The sequence below is a fragment of the Lathyrus oleraceus genome, chromosome 4, assembly GCF_024323335.1.
Source record: "Lathyrus oleraceus cultivar Zhongwan6 chromosome 4, CAAS_Psat_ZW6_1.0, whole genome shotgun sequence".
NCBI lineage: Eukaryota > Viridiplantae > Streptophyta > Magnoliopsida > Fabales > Fabaceae > Lathyrus > Lathyrus oleraceus.
In genome coordinates, this window is record NC_066582.1 from 367494444 (window position 1) to 367519043 (window position 24600).

Genomic DNA, 24600 nt, shown 5'->3' on the forward strand with positions numbered 1-24600 from the left:
AGGTTACGTTTTGTCGTTGATGGTTGGTTTACTTGGTGAGTTTTGTGGAGTGTTCAGGTGAGTGAGGGGTGTCCCCTCTTTTCTGTTTCTTGTTTCCTTTTTTTAGCATGTGAAGGAGGCGTGTGAAGAGTTATGAATGGTAGCTGATGATGTGATGTTTTTGAGAGAGTGAGGTGCTTTCTTGGTAGGTGAGGGAAACATGTTTGTTATATGAGTGCAGATTGGATATCGTGAGTGAGTGTGATAGGTGGCGTGAGAGGATAGAACTTGAGGTGAGTGTCTCAATTTATTTCCTTTTTCTTTCCCTGCTTCCCTTTCACGTGAGAGAGAGAGAGGCTAAGAGAGTGATGAGAGGGACATGAGCTATCAAAAAAGATTTTTTTCTAAGATTTTTAATATTAGCTATTTAAAAAGGGATCCAATGTTAAAAACATATTTTATTTGTTAACCATTATTATTACTTATTATTAAAGAAAAATATTTATTAAAAATTCCTAAATAATAATTTTATTTAAGTAATAATAATAATAAAAAAATCTCTAATTTGGATACTAGAACAAAGAAATAAAGGATCGATTATAAATAGAAGTCGGACGAAAATTTGCTCGAAAAATTAAATCAGACACATTAAAATGACCAACACAAAATATACTTATTGAAAAAATACAGCATTTCTTCAAATGCTGAAATAAATTTTCACCGGTTAAAAGGCTCAGGCGAGTCAAAATTGGGGTATGACAGCTGCCCCTATTTCATTATCTCGAGCTAGAAGGTAAGAATGACAACAGTCTTCGTACATTCGTAGTGGAAGGTAATTAAATACGAAAAGACCCAAATTTTGTCCTAGGAAATGTGAGGAAGAAATGCAAAAAAAAGAAAATGCAGTGAGAAATACAGTAAGAAAAATTTTCAAAAAGGTAAAATGAAACAGTCGAGACTCTCTGCGAATCGTCAGAACAGTATCTTGGATGTCATAATCGAGATATTCCGGTAATGGAATGATACCTCAACTGCATCTAAGACTTTTTAGAAAATCAGCAGAAGAGTATCTTGGACGTCATAGTCGAGATAGTTAGTAATGGAGTGACATCCCTAGCTAAATCTCAAGACTTTTCCAAGATGCTAGAGCAGTATCAAGAAAACAAATGAGATTCTTCAAATGAATGAAATAGTATCTCAAACAGACAAATGAGATTCTTCGTATAAATGAAGCAATATCTCAAACAGATAAACGCGATTCTTCAGATAAATGAAGCAGTATCTCAAACAGATAAACGAGATTCTTCATATAAATGAAGCAGTATCTCAAACAGATAAACGAGATTCTTCAGATAAATGAAGCAGTATCTCAAACAGATAAAATAAGATTCTTCATATCAATGAAGCAGTATCTTAAACAGATAAAATGAGATTCTTTAGATAAATGAAGCAGTATCTCAAACAGATAAATGAGATTCTTCAGATAAATGAAGCAGTATCTCAAACAGAAAAATGAGATTCTCTGTATCAAATCGAAACAACATCTTATCTGATAGAATTAAGATATTCCAGCAAGGGAAAGATACCTTAATCGAATCTAAGACTCTCCGAGGATATTAGAGCAGTATCTCTAAAAAAATCTGAAATGAGACTCTTCATATTGATGTAGCAGCATCTCAAACAGTAAAAATGAGATTCTCTGTATCAAGTCGAAACAGCATCTTATATGATAGAATTAAGATATTCCAGCAGGGGAAAAATACCTTAATTGAATCTAAGACTCTCCGAGGATATTATAGCAGTATCTCTAAAGAAAATCTGAAATGAGACTCTTCATATTGATGAAGCAGTATCTCAAACAGTAAAAATGAGATTCTCTGTATCGAGTCGAAGCAGCGTCTTATATGATAGAATTAAGATATTCCAACAAGCGAAAGATACCTTAATTGAATCTAAGACTCTTCGAGGATATTAGAGTAGTATCTCTAAAAGAATATGAAATGAGACTCTTCATATTGATGAAGCAGTGTCTCAAACAGTAAAAATGAGATTCTCTGTATCGGGTTGAAACAACATCTTATATGATAGAATTAAGATGTTCCAGCAAGGGAAAGATACCTTAATTGAATCTAAGACTCTCCGAGGATATTAGAGCAGTATCTCTAAAAAACAAATGAGATTCTTCATATTAATGAAGCAGTATCTCAAACAGATAAATGAGATTCTTCAGATAAATGAAGCAGTATCTCAAATATTTGTCTGTTGGGGGAATTTTAAGAAAAGACTCCTTTTGAGGGAGATTTACTAGAAATGCTCTGCAGGGGAAAAGCTCATAAGAGACTTTTTAGCGTAACCTCTGCTTGGGGAGCAATGATTATAAAGAAAAATGCTGGAAATATCATTTTTAATCATAAAGTTCAAAAATGATTTGCTGAGAAATAATTCTACGAGCACATGCAGGGAAATAACTTTATTTGGAAATGAGAAACGTCCAGGATATACATGAATGACCTTGGATCCTGAAATTTTGTGTTTGATTCTCGTATGATGTTCCACTTTAGGTAGGAATACCATGCATGGGATGATGCATGAGATGCATGTACGTATGCAATTGCTGGGGATATTTGGCTGTGTATGAGAATGCAAATGATTTTTTTTTTTGATTTTGTATAAGGTTATGCATAAGTATGCTGATGATTGATATGACTGTTTTTTTTTTGAATTTTCTGTTTGGTAGGAAAACCATGTATGGATGATTCATGTGATGCATGTGGGAATGCAACTGGGTAATTGGATGCTTTTGTAGGGTTTAATTCTTGATTGCCAATGAGGTTGGACTTTAAATGGGAACTGCCAGGTGAGAATTAGTGAACAATATTGAACTGTCAGATGAGAACAGAACTTGAAGGATATGTCACCAGACGAGAACTGGTGAAAATAAATGAAATGTTAGACGAGTCTGACTTTGTTTTTGTTTGTCAGACGGGAACTGACTTTTAAAATAGGCTACCAGACGAGAACTGGTTAAAATAATTGACTACCAGACGAGAATTAGTATCGAAATAGATGACCTACCAGACGAGAACTGGTATTTGGCAAATGATTTGTCGTACAAGAACTGATTTTTGATATAGTTTGCTAGACGGGAAATGGACTTTGGAATAAGTTGCCAGATGAGAACTTGACTTTGAAATAAATTTCCAGACGGGAACTGGGCTTCGAAATAAATTTCCAGGCGGGAACTGGTTTTTTGAGAATGGTTTGCCAGACGGGAACTGGGCTTTTGAAATAAGTTGCCAGACGGGAACTGGGCTTTGAAATGAATTTCCAGACGAGAACTGGTTTTTAAAGTAAGTTGCCAGACGGGAACTGGGCTTTTGAGATAAGTTGCCAGACGGGAACTGGACTTTGAAATAAATTGCCAGACGAGAACTGGACTTTGAAATGGCCAAGCGATGTTGGGCTTTGGCGTCAGATTTTAGGTTTCAAGGCTTTTTGATGTCAGGTTCATGTTATGGGTAATGCCTGATAAATGATATGATATGCATGGCTTTATGCTAGAGCAAAGCGACATGACTAATGCATGATGATGATTTATGTAATGATTGGAAGGTTTCCAAAATGCCCCTGCGCGGGTATTGGAAGAGAAGGTTTTTTTTTGCAGAAAGGCTTTTTCCTATCAAAAGGTTATTTTATGGGGTGATAGCGTGATTCCCCGACACTTATCTTGAACTTTGTAGTTAATGACGTGTGAAAAAGCTTTCGCTTGAACAGCTTGAAGTCAGGGAGAGGACTCGCTCTTGTATGGCTCATCTTGCCCCAATGTGATGGGTCTATGCAAAATGTTTACGTCGAAAGGATTTTGAAAGCAATTGTACCGTAATTTAGAGATGGATTGCCCCAGAATTTTGATCCATGAAAGGATTTATCCTTGGTTAACCGACTCTTGGAGTGGTTGACTTTTCTGTGCTCTTGAGGTAGCTTGCCCCAGTATGAGTGTTGAAGCGACTTAACTCACCCTAACTGAATATTGAAGGGGTTTGCCCCTGGCCAACAGAACCTCTAGGTGATCTGCCCCTAGTTAATAGAGTCCTGAGATGATTTGCTCTGGATCAACTGATTCTTGAAATGATTTGAACATTTATTAACAGATGTTAGGGGACTGTTTCAAGCTGACCAATTCTTGGAGTAATCTTCCTATGACCAACTGATGTTTAGGTGGCATGCCTCCGATTCATAGGTTGTGAGGTAGTCTTGATTCGGGTTAGCACCAACGAATGTCCAAGTTCCTTTGATTGTTCCTTATTGTTGGAATTTCCCTGGCGTCAAGTACTGACTTGCAGTTAAAATTCTTTGCTCAGAAATGGTAATTTTAATGCGATACTCATGCAGGTTTTGAAAAGAATTTATTTGAATGACGTGATAATGTGTGACGAGTGGACCATGAGTCCAAATGTAATACTGATTTAGCAATTTAAAGTGTGAAAGACACAGTGAGAGTAATGACATCGATGTTGAAGATTAGCAAATCTTTAAGAGTCAGTTTACACAACCTTGTTGTAGTATGTTTTCAGAATAAACCCTACCTCAATTAGGTCTTTTAAGGATTGTAACGTGGCTTGGTTCATGGTTTTTGAAACAAAGGATGTAAGCCTCAAATTTTGTTTTAACCCACCCATTCTTCACGATGATCTCCAATCCTATGCTCAGTTAATTCAACATACACATTCAACTTTTAAGAGAGTTTGCAAGTGTAAGATCTCTTGAAATGACAGACACTTTATTTTGCTCTTCATGGATATTGGTGACCCTTTGATTCTTGATATGGTGGTCACTAAATCTTGTTTTTATTTTGTTGAGGGTTTTCGTGACCTCCTTTGTTTTTTGTTTTGATCCCTAAATTTTGCATGGACCATTTTTTGAATCCATCAGGATTGCCCCGGTTTTTGCCTAAGTCTCCTTTTGGGGTATCGACTTAGCGGGCCTTTTTTATTTTATTTTTTAGAATTGTGACTGCCAAGTCATTGGTCATTTGAAGAACAATCCAAAATAACCTTTGGATTTTGCCTGGTTCCTTCTATGCTTCGGGATGTGTGCAAATAATATCATGTGGTTGATCTACCACCGGGATGCTTCGTCTTGTAATTTGAATGTGTAGTCAGATTAACTGAACACTACCTTGCCCCAGGTTTAATGTAAGGTTTTTTAGATCCGAAAGAAACTCCTACTTCTAGGCTCGAAGTGGTTGACTAGGGATTAACTCCTTATCTCTCCAGTGTTTGGGGACTTGAAACAATGCATGTACATCATCAATAGGATTTTATCCGAAAGCATACATTCAACAATTATGGGTATCTTGTTTTCGTCATCCTCCCTCAAATCTTTGCTAAAACAAAAGTTATGATAAAGAAAAGTGAATGGGAGAAACACTGATGTATTTTTTGTTTTTGATATAAGAGAAGAAAAATGAGAGAATGCGAGATGATTAATTCAAAACATGCATCATTACTTCATCAATATTACCATTAAAAACAAACAATGTTTAAACACAAGCAGCTTTTAACAACAAAGAAACTACAAATGCAAAAATAGAAACAAATCAGTCCAACGATTGCCAGTGTTGAGGATGTCTTCCTGTCTGAACTACTGGCATTAGGAGATACTCTATGAAATCTTTGAACTCATTATGACAAGAGGTTTACATGCAGCAACGGGCTTCCTTCTGAAAAGGACATGTACCTTTTGTCAATCAATTGTTGCACTTTAGCCTTGAAAGTATTGCAGTCTTCAGTTGAATGCCCTATTGTTCCGGCATGATATCCACATTGCACACCAGGATCATATCCAGGTGGGTATGGTTCTGACAATGGCCTGAGAGACTTGGGCTCCACTAGCGAGCTTTGAATCAGATATGGAAGAAGTTGGCTGTATGACATAGGAATTGGATCGAGAGGAGCATTCCTTCTTTCCAGATATTTTTTAGGCCTATGCTGGTTCAGAGTCTGATTCTAATATCCTTGACCACGAGGTCTTTGATTTGTATAAGGAATAATCCATGGTTGCTTGAATGGTGCTCTAGGCCTTGCCGGTTGCCTATAAGGATAACGTGGTGTTGGAAATGGTGATTGCTGAGAAGGTGAAGAACCATAAGGTTTGGCTGGTGCATCGTGAGAATACCCAACATCTACGATTACTGCATTTATTTCATTATCCTCTTCCTTTTGGGAATCGCTGAGGGATTTTGTCTTGCTAGCTTGGTTGCTCGAGGCATCTTGGATTCTTCCACTTTTTAGGGCACTCTCGATGCGTTCTCCAATTGTCACTAAGTGAGCGAAGTCTGATGTTGCGCTGCTAATCATCCTTTCGAAGTATGGACTTTGCAGGGTGTCCCTGAATAATTCCATCCATTCTTTGTCTAAGAGTGGTGGCTCAACGTAAGCCACTAACTCTCTCCATCTTTGGGCATACCCTCTGAAGGATTCATTGTCTTCCTGAGATAAGGCTCTTAACTGCATGCGGTCGGGTGCTATGTCCATATTATATTTGTATTGCTTCAAGAATGCGTTAGCTAGGTCCAACCATGATTGAACATGATTCCTTTATAACTTCATGTACCAACTTAATGATGCCCCAGTCGAACTGTCCTGGAAACAGTGAATCATCAACTTATCATCGTGGGCATGAGAGGTTATTTTTCGACAAAACATCACCAAATGGTGCTTTGGACAGCCATCCCCTTTGTACTTCTCACATTCTGGTGCTTTGAATTTTGTGGGTATAACTAGGCCAGGTACCAAACACATGTCTAAAGCATTCAGTTCAAGAGTATCTTGTCCTTCTATGGCCTTGAGTCTTTTCTCTAGCCCGCAACATCTTTTAGCAATCTCATCATCTTGTGGTTGTTCAGCATTAACCCCTAGGCTTGTTCCATGGGAATCTGGCACGGAGAATGCAAAACTGTGATACTCAACAGCATCATGACATGAAGAATCTTGAACAACATGACGTTCTTGTACAATAGAGTTATCAACTGGGGTTCGCACAAGCTGAGGTTGGGTAGGACCATTTACTGGAGCTGGAATAACATTCTCTACGACTGCAGTTTGCTGGATGTTGTCCTCCCTCTTTTCTAAAGCTATCATAGCCTCCACTAGTTGGTCTATCTGGTTTTTCATCGAGTCAACATCTCCTCTTAATGCAATGTGATTTTGCTCCAATGGATCCATGGTTTTTCAAGAGCTACTTTAAGTCTGATATAAGTGTCGGGAAATCAACTGCAGGTTATGGACGAAGGATGGATGAGTTTTTTGTATATTTTTTTTTTGCGAAAAAGGATATGCAGTGCGTGATGAATGCAGATGCCATGATATGTGTATCAATGTAATGATAGGTTCAGGATCATAGGTTCAAGGTGTTCTCAGATGGATCAGTAACGGGTAAACGACAGGTATCTCTGATTAATGGAAACCCCATGGGTGGGCTCTACAGTTGGTAGGTTCCCAGAGTCATGGATATTTCTTGAGGACGTCACTGCCGTGACGAAGACTCATCGGACAATAATATCCTTAAGAAGATCTCGTCTATGTGAGGTCTTCGTATTGTCCCAACAAGGAAGGCTCCATGGGGATTCTACTACACGACTCTCGAGTCTAGGGTTCTAACAAGGTTCTCAGAGTCATAGATCGAGGTTGGAAATATTATTGTAAGGTAATAATACGTCCAAGGGATCCCATCTGATTGGGGCTTTCGTATTAACCCAATAAGTCTGGGACTTTTCAGGTAAATACTACATAACCACATGGTATAATGGGTTAAAAGGTCCCTAGAGTCATTGATCCAACTTGAGAATACTATCGTCGTGACGAAGACTCGTCGGGCAATAATATCTCAAGAGAATCTCCTCTAAGCGGGGTCTTTGTTTCTTCCCAACAAGGAAGACTCCTTGTGGGCGCCCACTACGCAACCACCAACTTAATCTTATGGTTTTTCTCAGACTCGGGTGGAAAGCCTATCTCACAAAGTATCACCAACCAGAGAATCCCTAATAAGACATGGTCAATAAATCACAATATAATAATTATGACAGAATGATAATAGCAGAATAAAAATAAAAGACAAACAAACAAGATTAACACACAATACAGAAACTGAACTAAATTAGGCTTCACTCTCTTTTGCTTGGAGCTAGTCCCCAGCAGAGTCGCCATCTGTCGCATCTCGAAAAATACGATTCCTCGCGATGGTCGCGGAAAAAATTTACGTTCGAACAGAGTCGCCACCGAACTTTATTTATCCCAATGAAGGAATAGGAAAATATCGATAAAACATTTAGGAAATAGAATAATGGTCATCGCAACCATATTCGGGTTCGGGAGTGGATTGCGTAAGGGGAAGGTATTAGTGCACCCCTTACGTCCGTTGTACTCAACGGGAACCTTTTAGTTCTAATGTGCATTTCGAGTGTTAATTTATGTTTGTTTGTTATCTTCGAGTTATAAATATATTGTAAATAGAAATTGATGGGAACCTCAAAAAGGAGAAAGCGGAGGCTTTTTATTAGTGTGCTCGCAAAGATACAACAATCTCCTGCCTACGTATCCTTAAATAAGGAAATCAGAGCATTCGTAGTTTGGGGAACTACGGTTGGTTGGTGTCTTTTAGTGAACAACTGTTTTAAATTGCATTCTAAAGACTAAACGCTGGCTTGTCTACTCTCGGCGGAGGCTTAAACATTGGTTTGTTGTGCGCATTAGAAAGGATTACCAGTGTTCTTTCTGAAAAGAGTTTTGGTCACACGGGGGTGACAAGTTGGATTAATATGTTGGATGTTTTGTTTGATTGGTTATGATCGCACGAGGGTGATAAAAGATAGGTTTGATGTGTTGAGATATTTTTGGTTGGATGACGATTACTCGGATAGCCGAGTAAGACAACTCGTATCCTAACAGTCGGGAAAGGGAATAGAAGACTCTAGTCCGCTTTCTTTTTCATCCTTAATTATAAAAAGGATTTAATGATTATTAAGGTGTTTTAAATGGATGACGAATACTCGGATAATCGAGTAAGACAACTCATATCCTAATAATCGGGAAGAGGAATAGAAGACTCTAGACCGCTTTCTGTTTCATCTGAATATTTATGGAAATAAGGTTGTATAAGGTTAACGTTTTTAGAATAAACGACAAGTGCTCGAATGGATGAATAAGACGACTCATATCCAAGCATTTGAGAAGAGGAATTGAAAACTCAAGACCATCTCCTTTTTCGTATAGTTTTGATTGACAATGATTTGACTTACGGTAGGAGTCGGCGGAAAAATGACAATTGTTCGACTGACCGAGTAAGAAAACTCGTATTCAAACAATTAGGGAGAGAAGTTGAAAACTCAAAGTCATCTCCCTTTTCATTTAGTTCATTATGAAAGTAATTTGATTTAATCTTGGTTTAAGGTTTGTAAAGAAATGACGAGTGTCTAACTGACCGAGTACGAAAACTCGTATTCAAACAATCGAGGAGAGGAGTTAAAGGCTTAAAACCATCTCCCTTTTCATTTCGTCGTCATGAGAATAAATTGATTTAATTGGATTTAGACGATTTAGCAATGACAATTATTTGACTAACCGAGTAAGAGAACCCGTATTCAAACAGTTGAGGAGAGAAGTTGAAAACTTAAAGTCATCTCCCTTTTCATTTCTTATTACAAAAATGATTCGGTTTGATTGTGCTTAGATGGATAGAAGTGACGACTATTTGACTAACCGAGTAAGAAAACTCGTATTCAAATAATCGAGGAGAGGAATTGAAAACTCAAAACCATCCCCCTTTTTATTTCCAAATGAAATGGCATTCAATTGTGATATAGGTATTTTGAATTAATTTGAATGAAAATACTCGATGTTGAATCGATGTTTTAAATTTGTGTTCGTGAATAAATTAGGTTATTATTGGCGTATCAATCACCTACTCGATTAATTAAAATCGAATAGGTCTCATTGTAAGAAAGCCCAAGAGTAAGCTATGTGAGGTTGATGGCGATGCTTAAAAAGCGATCGACTTACAGAGGTGTTTGAAAATAGGCTCGACTTTGAATCGAGAGATATGTGATTTTAATGGTTTAAAGTGGTTTTAAATTAATGAGATTGAAATAGTGTCAGAAATGATTGTGAAATGATAGTGGAAGCAATCGATCAATGTTTAATTAACAAAATTAATTAATTAAAATTTGGTTAAATCGATTAATTAAATTAATTAAAATTAATTATCAAAATTATTGAATTGAATCGAATAACTAAGTTAATTAAAATTAATTAATCCAAAATAACTCAACTAGTCAAAATTTAATTAATTAATTTTAATTACAATCAAAAGATATAAGTGACAATTGTCGATTTATCTAACGGAATCGGTGTGCTCAAAACCGGTTTGTACGAAATGACAATACAATTAATGTCATTCGTAAGATCATAACTCGGTGAAATGTTCGATTAATGTATTGAAAAAAAAAGGTGGCATAATGACATGAAGTTGCCGAATCCACGGATCCAAAATCTAATTTAAAGTTCAATACAATAAAATAACAACCCAATACTATCTACACCATAGAATCATTACAAAACTAAAAAATAAAGAACAAACCAACAAGGCATAAATTAAGCAAAACAATTGCAACACAAAGTAACACATGATACTTCATCAACGACAATAATCAATTTTTAAAACACCAATTACGAGATCTTAAATCAGGATGGAAGTTCTTAAAGCCGAATTGGATCCATACCACCATGGGTGACCTCTTTTTATGCTATACACTACTTTATATATGGAAAAGATCAAAAGTAGAAGTTAGGATGCATTAAGTTTAAATATCCACACCAACTTACTAATACTAAATCTCGTGTACTGACCAACAATGATAATTAAAAATAAGAATACAAAATCATATGAATAACTTAAATAAAATTAAGCCACATGCAAAATGGAAAAATTTATAATAGCCAATCAAGGTGTACTTATGTAATGTTTACCATTCTAACAGAGCCACAGGAAAGTAATAGTATTAAATACGTAACAAATCCATCACAATTAATAATAAGCGACTTCGATATAGTTCAATATGCACATGAATTTAACATGATGTAGTTAGTGTTGCATAAATAGAATATCAGTAAACATTTTAAATATCATTATAAACAAATGCATTGTCCATAATAATAATAAAACACTTGCCGAAATGGAAATAAATTGAACATGATTAAAACAGATATCAGTAATAATTTACTAGGTGCAACACTCACAAGTTATAGCATTAAACAATGAGGAACAATATCCTTCTAAAGTCAGTAACAACAACAATTTGGTAAGATGATTTGTAGACTCAAATACACTATGAAATCGGCAGAATGCAATGCAACCAAAGTTATGTCACTGCTGTCATTTGTTGTCGTTGCAGAGCTGAAAGGTTTGTTGCTTGGTTTCGTCGGTTGTGGAAGCACGGCGGAAAGAAACGAGGCGAAGTTGCTCAAATTCCCGTTGTTGCGGAAACACGGGTTGAGTCGAGGTTATGGTCGACGGTGTGAATAGTGAATTCGAACACGAACGGAGGTTTGTCGGTGATGAGCTGAGCCGTGTCGATTCCGGCGGAAGGAAAAAGATGAGCGAGGCGATGGTGTCGATGTAGTGTTCTGCAGAGGGTTTTGAAGGTGTGCCGACAATGGTGTTTTTCGCCGGTTTTGTGAGGGATTTGGATGGTTGGATCGGCGGGTGTTGTGGTGTCGTGACGGCAAACCGCGAGGTTACGTTTTGTCGTTGATGGTTGGTTTACTTGGTGAGTTTTGTGGAGTGTTCAGGTGAGTGAGGGGTGTCCCCTCTTTTCTGTTTCTTCTTTCCTTTTTGTAGCATGTGAAGGAGGCGTGTGAAGAGTGATGAATGGTAGTTGATGATGTGATGTTTTTGAGAGAGTGAGGTGCTTTCTTGGTAGGTGAGGGAAACATGTCTGTTATATGAGTGCAGAGAGGATACCGTGAGTGAGTGTGATAGGTGGCGTGAGAGGATAGAACTTGAGGTGAGTGTCTCAATTTATTTCCTTTTTCTTTCCCAGCTTCCCTTTCACGTGAGAGAGAGAGGCTAAGAGAGTGATGAGAGGGACATGAGCTGTCAAAAAAGATTTTTTTCTAAGATTTTTAATATTAGCTATTTAAAAAGGGATCCAATGTTAAAAACATATTTTATTTGTTAACCATTATTATTACTTATTATTAAAGAAAAATATTTATTAAAAATTCCTAAATAATAATTTTATTTAAGTAATAATAATAATAATAAAACAATCTCTAATTTGGATACTAGAACAAAGAAATAAAAGACCGATTATAAATAGAAGTCGGACGAAAATTTGCTCGAAAAATTAAATCAGACACATTAAAATGATCAGCACAAAATATACTTATTGAAAAAATACAGCATTTCTTCAAATGCTGAAATAAATTTTCACCGGTTAAAAGGCTCAGGCGGGTCAAAATGCAACCGAAACAGTCGCTGAAAAAATATAACGAGCACACCAGGTTAAACTACGTGAACCGTAGATTAATAATACTAGTGTCTGTAATTTTTATTTTGAAACTTTTTACCCGCTGATTTGTGCACGTTCTTGAGAAAATGATTCAGCCGATTTGTCTATATTTTCAATAAATTTATCCTGACTGATATTTTAGTTATTATTCATGATGGAATGCATGTCATGCTGTGCATATGATGCAAATTAAAAATGAAATCAATTTTACAAAAAATTAAATATGCCCAGACAAAATTGGAGTATGACAAGTTCATGATTATGCTCCCTTACAAATCTTGAAACAATCCATATTTCTCCATTTTTCTTTAAATACAACATTGCCTTGCATCCTACCCTTGTTTCATCGTGTACGATAATACTATTACTTTCTCCTTTCACATATTTTTTTTGCCTGAAATCCCTCCTTTGAAATGAGAAATTCTCGACCTATTATCATACCATTTGTTCTTGATTTAGTAACACGACCCATACGAAAACTAAAACATGTATTCTTAGCATACCTTGTGTAGTAAATTCTCGTCTCTTCAATTGATGCAAACTTCATTCCTTCATATGGCTCTAAGGGAGGCTCTGTTGGTAGTCTGCTATTGAGAGGATCAATACCAACAAAACTTTCAAGCATGTCATCAGAGCTAACTATGGTTGAATCTTCATGTATCTTTTGCATCTCTTAATCTGTTATAATAATACAAACAATATTTACACAACTGTTAAACATGATAACAAAAATAATATTGCACTAGTAAAGCTAGTAAAATTGAATACAATACTTATATCTTTCTCTTTTAATCAAATCCCATATTATTTGTTAAAACCCAGGCTACCATTGCTTTAACTTTTATAAAGTTTCAACAATCAGTATAAGTTCATAAATTATTCTACTTAAATTTAATATTAAAAGAAGAAAAAAACAAGAAAAAATTGGAAAGTCACACAATTATAAAAAAGTAGAAAATATTATTAGTTTAGGGTTTAACCTCATGTATGTAGAGATTTGCAAATATAGTTTGTGAGATAAAATTTGTGAAAGTATAAAGATTAATTTTGAATAGATGGATGGAGTGGGGGAAGAATAATAGATGTAACTGAAATGAGAAATAAAGGGAGTGAGAGAAACGTGGAAGAAGAAAGAGAAAGAGAGTGAGAGAAACTTTAAAGAAGAAAGAGAAAGAGAGAAACGTTGAGAAATTGTTATTATTATGATTTAATAATAATTATTATATTTATTTTTAATTACATGCTTATATGTCAAAATGAATATTTTTAATTGGATGATAGTGTAAAATGGTTTTACACTGACAGTGTATTCCAATTAAGCTCACTGTCAGTGCAAAACCATTTTACACTATCATCCAATTAAAACTATTCATTTTTACATATAAGCATGTAATAAAAAATAAATATAATAATTATTATTAAATCATAATAATAACAATTTCTCCACGTTTCTCTCTTTCTCTTTCTTCTTTCACGTTTCTCTCACTCTCTTTCTCTTTCTTCTTCCACATTTCTCTCACTCCCTTTATTTCTCATTTCAGTTACATCTATTATTCTTCCCCCACTCCATCCATCTATTCAAAATTGATCTTTATACTTTCACAAATTTTATCTCACAAACTATATTTGCAAATCTCTACATACATGGGGTTAAACCCTAAACTAATAATATTTTCTAATTTTTTCTTGTTTTTTTCTTCTTTTAATATTAAATTTAAGTAGAATAATTTATGAACTTATACTTATTGTTGAAACTTTATAAAATTTAAAGCAATGGTAGCTTGAGTTTTAACAAATAATATGGGATTTGATTAAAAGAGAAAGATATAATAAATTGTCTCTATATATTGAGCATGAAAAAAAAGAAAATAAAAATTAACGATCTCTCCACATAAAAGCATTCAATATTAGACAAAATTTGAAAAAAAATTCAAAAGTTAAGAATAAATGGATAAGCACATAACTTTATAAAGAATGAGAAATGTTTCTCTAATCCCTCATAGACTCTAACATAAAAAAAATCAACAAAAGATCATTTGATCTAAACACAAAAATCACAGTAGAGTAAAATAGTAAGTGCAAAATGCCAACAACTTAAATAAGGCTATGATGAAGTCTCCAAAGAGCATAGAAGCAACTTGTTGAATTTTCCTGTTCTAAAAGGCTTGATAAGGCATGACCTTAATAAAAACCTTCAATTATAATATGAAGACAATTTATTATTAAAATTAACACTAGTATAAATATAAGCAAAAGTAGTAACATTAGAAAAAACTATTACCTCTTAATCAACCAACAATATAGAAGTTTCAAAATAGAGTCTGAAAATTGAATTTATCACCTAAAAATCATAAGTATGTTGTTAGTGAATAAAATTAACATGATAAAAAATGAGAAGACATGTACATGTAATTTTAAGATACCTTGTTTGATTTAAATTTGGACATTTAGGCTTAGTATGACCCCTTTTCATGCAATAACTACAAGTAGAGGAACCTTTTCTGACCATCTCCAAACTACTTTTCATTCGCAAAGTCCGCGGATGTCCTTTAGTTTCTATAAGTGGAGGGTCATGCAAAGCTATATTAACATCAGATACTTTTGGCATATCTTCAGATGTTGAATCAACAAACTTCTTACTTGACTCTTCAATATTCAATAAATCTAGTTTTGCAATCCCATTTTGCAAACTTTGAATTGCAATATCGTGGTGTTTTTCGGATTGTGAACCTCTTTCTGATAGTTCGAGGGAGTGAACCATAATACTATTAAACAATGAAGTGTCAGAAGCGTTGTTGCTTCCTTCTTGAAATCCTTCAATTGTCACCTCTTTTACCTTTTCTTTTTTAGCATTAATAGACCATCTATGTAAAACATATTGTTTAGGGAAACAATAAACCTTTTTCTTTATGAATACACATAATACATGTCTACAAAGAATACCTGAATATTCAAACATGTGACAACTACAATTTGCTTCTTTTGAAGTGACATTAAAATTCACATAGTAGATAGGCCTCTCTTTGTAAATTTCACGAACTTTATACGTTGAGACTTCAATAGAAAACTTAACCTTTTTTGTGATAAATAATTAAGAACCAACCAACTCATCTTGAAATATTCTAAACATTTTTCTTGTATAAATTTTTGACGTTTCTTCTTCCATGGGATATAAAGTTCGTAAAAGTGGATTTGAATTTCTTGTTTTGAAAGTCTTCTCTCTTTCCTTGTTGTAACGTGCAACAAGAGCTTTTTCATATTGTGTCACAAATTGGCTTAATGAAGTACTTGAATTCAAAAAATCCTTAAAATATTTATTCATACTTTCACTCCTTTGAGTGGTAGACATTCCTGCACAAAAGTTGTGACGTACATAAGCAGGAATCCATTTTTCTCGAATGGAGAATATCTTGTTTAGCCATTGATTATCTTGTAATCCATATTTATCAATCATTGCTTCCCAATCAGAATCAAATTCTTCAACAGTGGTAGATTGGTGGATGCAATTGTAAAATTGATATTTAAATTCACCATGTTCATGATAGACACGATTCAAGTATTCAGGAACTTTTTTCTCAATATGCCACATGCAATAATGATGATTAACCTTTGGAAATACCTTTGCAACTGCATTACTAATAGAAACATCTTGACCTGTGATGATTGTTTTAGGAGAAATTCCACTCATTGCTTCTAACCAAGTACTTAGCACCCAAAAAAAAAACTCTCTATAGTTTCATCCCATAATAGAGCACAACCAAAAAGAATTGATTGTTGATGATGATTAACTCCTGTGAATGGAACAAAAGGCATTTTATATTTATTTGTCAAATACGTCGGATCAAAAGTAACAACATCACCAAAGTATTTATATGCCATTTTGGACCTTGAATCAACCCAAAAACAATTTGCTAATCTTCCTTCAGCGTCCACTTGAAAAGCATAGAAAAACCCAGGATTCTTCAATTGGCAACTTTTAAAATATGATAACATCATTTGAGCATCTCCATTTTCTAACTTTTTTTTGTCTCTTTTCAGTTAAGTAATTGATAACATCTTGTGGACTAAATCTAACATTATCAACACCACCACTTTTAGTACATAAGACAGATCTTATTTTAGTAGGGCCTAAACCAGAATCATGCAACACATCAATAAGTTTTTTTTGCACATTTGTCTTCTTTCTATGTACTCGAAGAAACTCTGAACTTTTAGGAGAAAATAGTTCATGATTATGCTCCCTTACAAATCTTGAAACAATCCATATTTCTCCATTTTTCTTTAAATACAACATTGCCTTGCATCCTACCCTTGTTTCATCGTGTACGATAATACTATTACTTTCTTCTTTCACATATTTTTTTGCCTGAAATCCCTCCTTTGAACAGAGAAATTCTCGACCTATTATCATACCATTTGTTCTTGATTTAGTAACACGACCCATACGAAAACTAAAACCTGTATTCTTAGCATACCTTGTGTAGTAAATTCTCGTCTCTTCAATTGATGCAAACTCCATTCCTTCGTATGGCTCTAAAGGAGGCTCTGTTGGTAGTCTGCTATTGAGAGGATCAATACCAACAACACTTTCAAGCATGTCATCAGAGCTAACTATGGTTGAATCTTCATGTATCTTTTGCATCTCTTAATCTGTTATAATAATACAAACAAAATTTACACAACTGTTAAACATGATAACAAAAATAATATTGCACTAGTAAAGCTAATAAAATTGAATACAATACTTATATCTTTCTCTTTTAATCAAATCCCATATTATTTGTTAAAATTCAAGCTACCATTGCTTTAAATTTTATAAAGTTTCAACAATCAGTATAAGTTCATAAATTATTCTACTTAAATTTAATATTAAAAGATGAAAAAAACAAGAAAAATCTGAAAGTCACACAATTATAAAAAAGTAGAAAATATTATTAGTTTAGGGTTTAACCTCATGTATGTAGAGATTTGCAAATATAGTTTGTGAGATAAAATTTGTGAAAATATAAAGATCAATTTTGAATAGATGAATGGAGTAGGGGAAGAATAATAGATGTAACTGAAATGAGAAATAAAGGGAGTGAGAGAAACGTGGAAGAAGAAAGAGAAAGAGAGTGAGAAAAACGTTAAAGAAGAAAGAGAAAGAGAGAAACATGGAGAAATTGTTATTATTATGATTTAATAATTGTTATTATATTTATTTTTAAGTGCATGCTTATATGTCAAAATGAATATAATAATAATTATTAAATCATAATAATAACAATTTCTCCACGTTTCTTTCTTTCTTCTTTCACGTTACTCTCACCCTCTTTCTCTTTCTTCTTCCATATTTCTCTCACTCCCTTTATTTCTCATTCCATTCCAGTTACATCTATTATTCTTCCCCCACTCCATCCATCTATTCAAAATTGATCTTTATACTTTCACAAATTTTATCTCACAAACTATATTTGCAAATCTCTACATACATGGGGTTAAACCCTAAACTAATAATATTTTCTAATTTTTTATAATTGTGTGACTTTCCAATTTTTTCTTGTTTTTTTCTTCTTTTAATATTAAATTTAAGTAGAATAATTTATGAACTTATACTGATTGTTGAAACTTTATAAAATTTAAAGCAATGGTAGCTTGAGTTTTAACAAATAATATGGGATTTAACAAATAAAATTTAAAGCAATAGTAGCTTGAGTTTTAGCTTGAGTTTTAACAAGAAATTCAAAGCCACTTTTACGAACTTTATATCCCATGGAAGAAGAAACTTCAAAAATTTATACAAGAAAAATGTTTAGAATATTTCAAGATGAGTTGGTTGGTTCTCAATTATTTATCACAAAAAAGGTTAAGTTTTCTATTGAAGTGTCAACGTATAAAGTTCGTGAAATTTACAAAGAGAGGCCTATCTACTATGTGAATTTTAATGTCACTTCAAAAGAAGAAAATTGTAGTTGTCACATGTTTGAATAATCAGGTATTCTTTGTAGACATGTATTATGTGTATTCATAAAGAAAAAGGTTTATTGTCTCCCTTCACAGTATGTTTTACATAGATGGTCTATTAATGCTAAAAAAGAAAAGGTAAAATAAGTGACAATTGAAGGATTTCAAGAAGGAAGCAGCAACGCTTCTGACACTTCATTGTTTAATAGTATTATGGTTCACTCCCTCGAACTATCAGAAAGAGGTTCACAATCCGAAAAACATCACGATATTGCAATTCAAAGTTTGCAAAATGGGATTGCAAAACTTGATTTATTGGATATTGAAGAGTCAAATAAGAAGTTTGTTGATTCAACATCTGAAGATATGCCAAAGGTATCTGATGTTAACATAGCTTTGCATGACGCTCCACTTATAGAAACTAAAGGACGTCCGCGGACTTTGCGAATCAAAAGTAGTTTGGAGATGGTCAGAAAAGGTTCCTCAACTTGTAGTTATTGCATGAAAAGGGGTCATACTAAGCCTAAATGTCCAAATTTAAATCAAACAAGGTATCTTAAAATTACATGTACATGTCTTCTCATTTTTTTATCATGTTAATTTTATTCACTAACAACATACTTATGATATTTAGGTGATAAATTCAATTTTCAAACTCTATTTTGAAACTTCTGTATTGTTGGTTGATTAAGAGGTAATAGTTTTTTCTAATGTTACTACTTTTGCTTATATTTATACTAGTGTTAATTTTAATAATTAATTGTCTTCATATTATAATTGAAGGTTTTTATTCAAGTCATGCCTTATCAAGCCTTTTAGAACAGGAAAATTCAACAAGTTGCTTCTATGCTCTTTGGAGACTTCATCATAGCCTTATTTAAGTTGTTGGCATTTTGCACTTACTATTTTACTCTACTGTGATTTTTGTGTTTAGATCAAATGGTCTTTGGTTGATTTTTTTTTATGTTGGAGTCTATGAGGGATTAGAGAAACATTTCTCATTCTTTATAAAGTTATGTGTTTATCCATTTATTCTTAACTTTTAAATTTTTTCAAATTTTGTCTAATATTAAATACTTTAATGTAGAGAGATCATTAATTTCTTTTTCTTTTTCATGCTCAATCTATATAGACAATTTATTATATCTTTCTCTTTTAATCAAATCCCATATTATTTGTTAAAACTCAAGCTACCATTGCTTTAAATTTTATAAAGTTTCAACAATTAGTATAAGTTCATAAATTATTCTACTTAAATTTAATATTAAAAGAAGAAAAAAAAACAAGAAAAAATCGGAAAGTCACACAATTATAAAAATGTAGAAAATATTATTAGTTTAGGGTTTAACCTCATGTATGTAGAGATTTGCAAATATAGTTTGTGAGATAAAATTTGTGAAAGTATAAAGATCAATTTTGAATAGATGGGTGGAGTGGGGGAAGAATAATAGATGTAACTGAAATGAGAAATAAAGGGAGTGAGAGAAACGTGGAAGAAGAAAGAGAAAGAGAATGAGAGAAACGTGAAAGAAGAAAGAGAAAGAGAGAAACGTGGAGAAATTGTTATTATTATGATTTAATAATAATTATTATATTTATTTTTAATTACATGCTTATTGTCATACCCCAAAATTTGCCCGTTAATCTCACAAAACATTTTTGAGACACTCCCACTTATTGTTCAAGACATTGACCTTAAAGGAGCAAGGACCCAACTCACAAATGGCCCAATCCAGAAATAGACCCATACTGTCATGCTCGCTAGGCGAGCAAAACCTTCGCCTAGCGAACCCTTCGCTACAACGCTCGCCTAGTGAAGCTTGCGAATATCAGAATTTTTGGGCTTCATTCTGAGCCCATTAGGTCACCACAATCACTATAAATACCGACACTTCAGTCACGAAAATGGACAGACGAAGACGGACAGAAACCCTGGCATAGAAACCCTGGAGACTAACTCAGAGAATTCCGAGTAAAGAAACCCTGAAGGCCGCTCATCCGCACCGAAGTTACCACCGTCCAACTCCATCCGATACCAAGAATGATCAGTCCCTTCAACATCGCAGCTCAGTTGCAAACAGGTTTGCGCATCACTACTGTTTTATGCTTTTAATCGGTAATCTCTACATACATAAGGCTTCATGATTAAATTTTCGGATATGTAATTTAATTTCACCTATGAATTTAAGTATGCCTGAATTTCTGAATGTTTGTCCATGCTATTCCTGTAATTAAATGCCATAAAGTTCAGGGTTCCGGAGATCATGCTGCTATCAAACTCAAAACCCGTAGCCGCTCGCTAGCACATCGCTAAGCGAGCCTGTAGCGAGCACTCGCTAAGCCTTCGCTAAGCGAAGTAGGAGCGAACGGGACAGTGGCTGTTTTGTTTCTTTTCTGTTCTGCCTTATGTTTATCTAATCAAGATTTATTATAATTCTGCATTATTTGGCCTGACTTTATGACTGTTGTGTTTACTTTGTGGTGCAATCTTCAATTGTACTTTATCTCGATGTTCTAACCCGTGTGCTGAATTGTGTAAAGGCTTACACATTCCCGAAGAAACGGCCGGCTAAGTATTCCACTTTATTTGTGGGATACCCTTATGGAGATGGATTCTGAATTACTTAATTTTAATGTGGAGATACATCCTAAATTATCTAGCTGATTTTAATGTATTGATTTCATCGATTTTAATGTGGACCTAATTACTTAATCGATTACGGCTATCTAATTAATTGTAAAACTTTGCCTTTAAATATGCGATCTTGGACCTCTCTTTGTTACCCTACGATATTACGGTATTACGGTCATGTCCCGCGAATGTGGGGATGCACTTAGCAAAGACCCTTCGGTTAAATCATCATAGTCCCTCGAATGTTGCCTTTGTCCCTCGATGACCCTTCGGTGTATCCTACGGTTAAATGATGATAGTCCCTTCGAATGCTAAGGTATCCTTACAACCGTTGCTTCCAATGACCAATCGATGACCCTACGATGACCCTTTTACATCCAAAGGATAAAACTACTTATTTCTCAATAATAAGGACGGTTTTACCCTCACAAGGATAGGAAATGCCCATCAAGACCTTGGGTAGGTATAACTCTTAATTGCTTACTCACAATTTAAAAATACTTTTCGCACTTCACAAATACTAGAAAATCACCACTTGGTATACATTCGTACTAGAATCATTACCAAGTTATATTTTTCTAAACCGCTTTCAAAATTAAACGAGATAAATACTTTGTATACATTCGTACAAGAATCATTACAAAGTTAAACTCTCTTTTCAAAACATTTTTTAAGCAATTCACAAACACCTTTTTCAGACAAACATAAGTGATCAAGCAATTAAGAGCCCATGGATAACCATGGATACAAAGGGTGCTAACACCTTCCCTTTGTATAATGTACCTCCCGAACCCAAAATCTAAATTAAGGTCTTTCCTGTTCTTTTCTTCCTTTCCTTATTGGATGAAAGAAAAGTCGGTGGCGACTCTTGCTATCCGCGACATTTGCTTTACAAAGCAAAGACACATAAAGTCAGTTCACCGTATGACAGAACTGGCGACTCTGCTGGGGACTTAAAAAGAGAGGTTACCTTAAAAAACAAGATCACTTATTCAAATTGTCTGATTTACTTTTAAGGGATTGCTTGGGTATTTTATACTTGAGTGAAAGATCCTACACCCGGATCTAGTGTACCTTAGGTAAGTAGCAATAGATCATCGCGACTATCCGGCGTATACTGGAATGGTCAAAATGATGGCTACGGTTAATGTGACACTTTGGATGTCCTGATGTTCCTCATGTCTACTTGAGGAAAAATTTGGCTTCCGCGTGGTGTCATCAAAGCATTAACCAGACCTTTAGAACCCTAATTGACTCATCCTAGCCATTAGAAAGTAGAGAGATAACTGACTTCGGTTCCGACTGGGGTTGGTTGAGACTCGATACTACACTCTTTGAGATTGGACTTTAGGGAAGCTTTGGTCAACCACTTGGTGTTGCACTGAAGTGGACTTAAAGGAAGGTCAATGATTGGAGATCCTTCTAAAACCCGGTTACTATTCTAGGACAGGTTGAACCAACCAAACTTCAGTGGGGAGGGTACTTACCTATGGAACTCATGCAAGCCTTAAAACCTAGGAATGATTGTTGTGTGACTTGCTTGTGCTTGTTATTTACATAACATCATAACATCATGACATTGTGCTAACCATTTCAAGGACTTAGGGATTTAGCTTTGCTCCGTTAAACAGGTTATGGCTTCCAGGAAGACTATCCGGATCAACTTCGTAGCAATCTCTCCTCAACTCAAGGATTTAGTGTCAGAACTTCCCGATCATGCTCAGTTCATCAAGAAACATGGTTCTCTCCTCAATTTGGTTACCACTGGTTTCAAAGAAGATATGATGAGAGTTCTATTCCAGTTCTTCGATCCTAAACATCATTGCTTCACTTTCCCAGATTATCAGTTGGTGCCCATGTTAGAAGAATTCTCCAGGCTGGTGGGGATACCTGTCCTTGATCAAACACCTTTCAGTGGTTTAGAAAAGATTCCGAAGTCTGAAGAAGTTGCCATGGCTTTACACTTGACAAAATCCGACATTGAAACTAATTGGGTAACAAGAAGTGGAGTTAAGGGTTTACTTGCCAAATTTCTGATGAATAAAGCCCGAGAATTCCTAAAAGTTAGGGATGTCCATGCTTTCGAAGATATTCTAGCATTACTGATCTATGGTTTGGTGCTATTCCCTAATCCAGACCAATTCATAGACGTGAATGCTATTAAGATATTCCTCACTCATAACCCTATGCCTACCTTGCTCGGAGATATATTGCATTCCCTTCACACTCGTACTATGAAAAGGCAAGGGACTCTCATGTGCTGCGTACCTTTATTGTCTAGGTGGTTTATTTCACACTTTCCTCAATCAGTCTTGAAGAATGATCAAAATTTGAAGTGGTCTCAGAGGATAATGTCGCTCTCCCATTCAGACATCTGTTGGTGTCCTAATCTCAGAGAAAATGTTATCCTCATCGACCGTTGTGGAGAATTCTCTAACGTACCACTCCTGGGGATAAGAGGAGGTATTACTTATAATCCAGCTTTAGCCCTACGTCAGTTTGGTTATGCTCGAAGAGATGGTCCACATGAAGTAATCCTTCAAAGCACAGTGTTTGACTATGACAATGACTCTCAAGATCTCCGTCAAAAGTTTGTACGAGCTTGGGGCATGGTAAAAAGAAGCACTTTAGGACAGAAAAATTCTATTCCTATGGAGCCTTATCTCAGATGGGTACGCGCAAGAGCTCGTGAACTTGTCATGCCATATCTCGCAGTCGGACCGCTGATTGTTGAACCAGAAGTTGAGGGAGGTACCCCTCAGATCATTCCTTATCCAGATATGCCTACCGATGTTGAAGAATTGAAGAGATCCTGGATCCAGTTGAGGGAGGAAAGGGATACTTTTGAAGCCCAGTTCTGTGCTGAAAGGAAGAAAGTGTTGGAACTCACCTGCCAGCTTAATGAGGAACGAAGACTCAATACATATCTTCGCCCGAAAAGAAGCCGCCCCTGGGAGACTTGAGCTTTTATTGTATTTTATTATTTATTGTAATGAACATTGATTAAAAATTATTAATAAAAGTCCTTTCTTGGTGGTTCACGTAAAGTTAAATTCCAAAAGTCCTTGAAAACATTTCATACATTGCATAGCATGACATAACATTGCATAACAGGTATTCTAAAGGATCTATGTTCTCACGGTCTTCCTATTGCAAACAGAAAAATGGCTCTCGAACAAACTGTCAAAGATCTCCATGCTCAGAATGCTCAATTCCAGGAGATGATGCTGAGCTTATCCAAGGGGCAGGAAGAACTGAAGGCTCTCTTGCTCGAGAAGAAGAAAGACAAGAAACCTGTGAGTTACATTAACCCGGGAAGAAGGCGTAAAGGACAGGCTGCGGGAATCAAGATTAGACTTCCGAAAGATCAAGAAGAGGAGACGGAAAATGATTCGGAAGATGAGAATGTTGATCCCCTCAACCAGGAGGACGATGATGAAGATTATGAAGATGAACAGTACTCTCCAAAGGAGGATAA

The 24600-nt window shown here is 35.1% G+C and overlaps 1 pseudogene; it reads right to left on the reverse strand.

Annotated features, from left to right (window-relative positions):
- Nucleotides 1-14884: 14884 nt before the first annotated feature.
- LOC127137450 (protein FAR1-RELATED SEQUENCE 5-like) lies at nucleotides 14885-16001 on the reverse strand (annotated as a pseudogene).
- Between the last annotated feature and the right edge of the window lie 8599 nt (nucleotides 16002-24600).